The 4,866-nt window shown below is 43.5% G+C and overlaps 1 pseudogene; it reads right to left on the reverse strand.

The window, feature by feature from the left end:
• Positions 1–21: 21 nt before the first annotated feature.
• LOC118736828 lies at positions 22–1,846 on the reverse strand (annotated as a pseudogene).
• Between the last annotated feature and the right edge of the window lie 3,020 nt (positions 1,847–4,866).

Raw genomic sequence — 4,866 nt, forward strand, 5'->3', positions numbered from 1 at the left:
CAGAATTCATTCATTCATTCATTTCAGAATTCTCAAAATGGTTTGCTTAAATTAAATCTATTTAAACTAAAGCAAAATATTTATAAATGAACTAAAACTGAAAGTTAAAAAGCTAAGGGCAAATGAGAAGCCAGTAGTTCTTGCCATACATCATATACATATATACGATGCAAGCGATAAACATACATCGGAACTGTTACAAAAAAGCTACACAGTTCACGTTCAATTATCAGACATTTGTGAGAGTCAATCTAATCAAGAATCTAATTGGCAAGACATTTACCCCCGTATTAGTCGAACTATTATTACTAGATGAGCGGGCTGTTGGATCAGCGATTTGCACGACAACAGGCGCATTCGTTGAATTTTGCATTTCTTCGATTGCGTAGTGGCCACCGACACCACCGACACCACCACTACCTCCACCGCCTCCGCCTAAATCAGGCACACGGTCTGAAATTGTTGTATTATTTGTTGCTTCATTTGGCACTTGCTGTTGCTGTTCATCGTTTTCCTTCGTTGGTTTGGCATGCTCTTCTTTGACCATTGCCACTGTAATATTATGGCTGGTAGTTGGCATATCAAACATTTTCGTCGCATCCATACCCAATGCACTATTATAAACTTTGACACTCTCCTTATCTGACTTATCCTGCACTGGACTAAAGCATCTGACCGCTGGCACATTAACGGAGCCTGATGCGACTAAGCCGGCACCAGATGGCAAATGTTTTTTACTGGCACTGTGCCGTCGATTCAGCGTTTGATACTTGCCAGCGGCTCGCTGATCATTGCCACTCCAGCTTGAACGGGCAGGCAGCAATTTACTGTTTGCCACATTTCGCTTCGAGCGTCCAGGCGTTAGCGTATTTGGCGACGGCAGATATTGCGCTTCCTCTTCACCCATTGGCTGGGGCAGTTTTCTAGCGAATTGCTCCGCCAGCTTGGATAACTCAGCTGCTTCGCTTTCGGCTTGAGCGCCTTGTGGCACTCGTGTCAGCTTCTTGGTGACATTGTTTGTACCAGCCTTACGTTTGACCACAACTGGTGGCTTAACTTTCAGTATAGATTTAGTCTTATTCAACGGTGGCAGCAAGCTACCAGCCGCCACGTTCAAATTTGTGGCATTGAAACGTGATTTGCCTTTGTTAATCATTTGTTTGCTGCCATTTGAAGCGGTCGAAATGAATTTTACGTGGCGTTTGCGTTTCACTGAAGTTGTACGCTTGTCCGATTGTTTCAAATCATCGCCGCTGACAGAACTCAACTTTCTAGTGTCTTGCAAAATACAGGTAACAAAGGAAAGGTAAATGAAACAATATACAACTTGTTAACTTTATTAATTTGTGCTCACGATTTCGACGGCCACCGTTTGACGGGGAAACGACGGTGGTCGCAGTCGCTGCTGCCGAGGTAGATGGCATTGCGGCAGGCGGATTTTTCAATTGTGTCACCACCTTAATTGATGTGTCAGAAGTGGTGCGAGTTGCAGTTGCCGCCGAGGCAAAGCTATTAGCAATGTTATCATTTTGATGCTGTTGTTGTTGTTGATGCTTGCGTATACGCTCATTGGCATCAGTGGTGGCTGTTGTGGCGCTGGGTGTCGTCTTCATTTTAGCAGCTGACATTATTATTTAATTTTTTTAATTTAAATGGTATTTTGAAATTTTTTGAGTTTCTTGTTGTTGGCAATTGTTGCACAAGAACGGCGCAGGAAAATTTTGAAGTTGTTGATATCCAAATTGAGCGAATTTAGCTAAACGTAAATTTTAGGTTTTCAAAGAAACATTGTACTGTCCCGCACTGCCACAATGCCTCGGAAGTATTTTTAGATAGGCGGTAAATGTTTTTTTTTTAGTATTTAATTTTAAATGTTAAATTTTTATAATAAAGAAATTCATTCGAAGACTGAAAGATAAAAACTGACTTTCTGCAGATATAAATTTTCAAGCAGGTAGGAATTTAAAATGGTTCCGTGCGCAGAAGTGGAGCACTGTTGACTGACATTCACTCGGGAGCGGCCAGAAGTGATTCTTGTGCGTACGGTTCAAATCGCAGCTCACAACGTCCGGATGTTTATATCCACGTATGCTCTGGGTAGCAACGAAGCACCCGTTTAGGAGCGAGCCAATGTGAGAAGGCGTAAACTTCGCGTGCGCTGGGTTTGGGACCCGCCACGGATGAGACCCCCTTTTTTTGATGACGACCACGGCAAACGTATAAAAGACTATGATTTGGGAGTATGCACCTGGAATACCCGGACCCTTAATGGGGAAGGTGCCTCTGCCCGGCTGGTTGATGTCCTCCGAAAGACAAAGGCTGATATCACCATCCAAGAAATGCGATGAACGGGTCAAGGAAAAGTAAGTGTGAAGCCCTGCGACGTCAAAATCGTGCTCGGCGATTTTAATGCCAAGGTGGGCAAGGAAGGGATCTTTGGCGCCATTGTGGGTTAGGCGACTTACGGAAGGTTTCAAGACCAGGGCGAACTCCCGTAAGAACAACAATGGCGGCCTAGAGACTGATGTCCAGAACGTACTTAAATTATGGAGCGAGCACTTTTCCACCCTATTAAATGGCAGCAGCACTGAAAGTAGTGGAGAAGACGAACACGATGACGATGGAGTCGATGTCCCACCGCCTGACTATGACGTGGTACGAATAACGATTACGCGCCTGAAAAACAACAAAGCTGCTGGAGCTGACGGCCTGCCAGCAGAGCTATTCAAGTACGGCGGCGAGGAGTTGATATGCAGAATATGGTCAGATGAACGGATCCCCGACGACTGGAATTTAAGTGTGCGCTTCCCAATCCACAAGAAAAGCGACCCCGCCATTCGCGCCAACTACGGCGGAATCAGCCTTCTAAGTATAGGTTATAAAGTATTATCGATTGTATTGTGCGAAAGACTGATGCCCACCGTCAACCTACTGATTGGAGACGTTATCAGTGTGGCTTTAGGCCTGGAAAATCCACCATAGATCAGGTATTCACAATTCGCCAAATCCTGGAAAAGACCCGCGAGAATAGGATCAACACACACCATCTATTTGTCGATTTCAAAACCGCTTTCGACAGCACGAACAGAAGTTGTCTTTATGCCGTGATGTCTGAATTTGGTATTCCCGCGAAACTAATACGGCTGTGTAAAATGACGTTGAGTAATACCACCAGCTCCGTCAGAATTGGGAGAGACCTCTCCGAGCCTTTTGATACCAAACGAGGTTTCAGACAAGGTGACTTCCTTACATGGGATTTCTTTAATCTGATGTTGCAGAAGATAATAAGAGCCGCAGAACTGAACCGCTCAGGCACAATACTTTACAAGAGCGTAAAATTGCTGGCGTATGCCGACCACATCGATATTATCGGTAAGAACAAGGGCTACGTCCGTTCTGTCTTCTCGCAATTGGACAGAGAAGCAAAGCGGATGGGTCTTGTGGTCAACGAGGACAAAACGAAGTATCTCCGGACATCACACAAACAGTCAGAGAATACGCGTCTTGGCACCCACCCTCACTGTTGACAGTTAAAAGTTTGAAAAAGTATACGACTTCGTTTCTTTGGGAACCAGCGTTAATACCAATAATAATGTCAGCCGTAAAATCCAACGGAGAATCACTCTTGCCTACAAGTGCTCACTCATCATGCCTGTGCTGGTGTATGGCGCGGAGGCATGGACAATGAAAACATCTGATGAACCGGCTCTTGAAGTTTTCGAGAGAAAGATTCTGCGAAAGATTTACGGACCTTTAAGCGTTGGCGATGGCGGATACCGCAAACGATTTAACGATGAGTTGTATGAGCCTTACAACGATGTAGACATAGAGCAGCGAATTAAAATTCAGCGGCTCCGATGGCTTGGCCATGTCGTACGGATGGACAGAAGCGTTCCTGCTCTGAAAGCATTCAACGCGGGCCGCGATGCTGGTAACAGAGGAAGAGGAAGGTCTCCTCTGTGTTGGAAAGACCAGGCGGAGAAGCACTTGGTTTCACTTGGCATTTCCAATTAGCGTCAGTTAGCACAGAAGAAAATGACTGGCGTGCTGTTTTGGACTCGGCCAAAATCGCTTAGGCGATTACAGCGTCAATAAAGATGAAGAAGAAGAAGGAATTTAAAAGTTAATATTCTTTATTTTGGTAACAAACAAGTTCCAAGACTGCATTAGCAAGAGGGCTGTCGTAATAATTCTCGGCTAATATTCTACTTAGCCATTTACTTAAGAGTTTTGAAATTGGAGCAGTGATGTGGTTTTCGTGGCGTCTGTCTAACCTATATTCACATAACGGAACTCGTGGACTTTTCAAATAAAAAAAAGAATTTCGTTGACACCTCACACAGAGCGTGTTTTATTCCATTCCATTTCAACATCTACTCGCCCTTATCAGAAAAACCTTTAGTTGACCAAGTAGAATTTAGAAAGAACTTCAACTCCGACTGCATCATCACGCCCATTTTCCAAAAATTGCATAACTCTTTTATTTTATGTCAAGAACTTTACTTCACATTCTACCTTCGACAAATTGGATACAGATTTTTCGCGTGGTTATTGTCCGATTTTCAATACCAACCGACCTTGGACAAAGCACTACCCTATGTACCAAATCTCATGTTTTAGACGTGTTATCGAGTCCAAAAACAGATCTTTCTGATCATGTAACTAAAACCTACGTAAATATATTGTGACACAGATTTCAATTACCTAGTTCGTTTATAGTTGTTCTACATGTACTTTAGAAATAGAGCCTTTTCAAAACCATTTCGATAGATAACCATCTTTTAATGATTCCCCCTTTCCCAAAAACTAAAACTTTATTACACATCTACATCTTTAACTTGGCCCTTCATTTTTGAAAATCGAACG

The sequence above is a fragment of the Rhagoletis pomonella genome, unplaced genomic scaffold, assembly GCF_013731165.1.
Source record: "Rhagoletis pomonella isolate Grant_MI unplaced genomic scaffold, Rhpom_1.0 Rhpom_scaffold_00004, whole genome shotgun sequence".
Classification (NCBI taxonomy): domain Eukaryota; kingdom Metazoa; phylum Arthropoda; class Insecta; order Diptera; family Tephritidae; genus Rhagoletis; species Rhagoletis pomonella.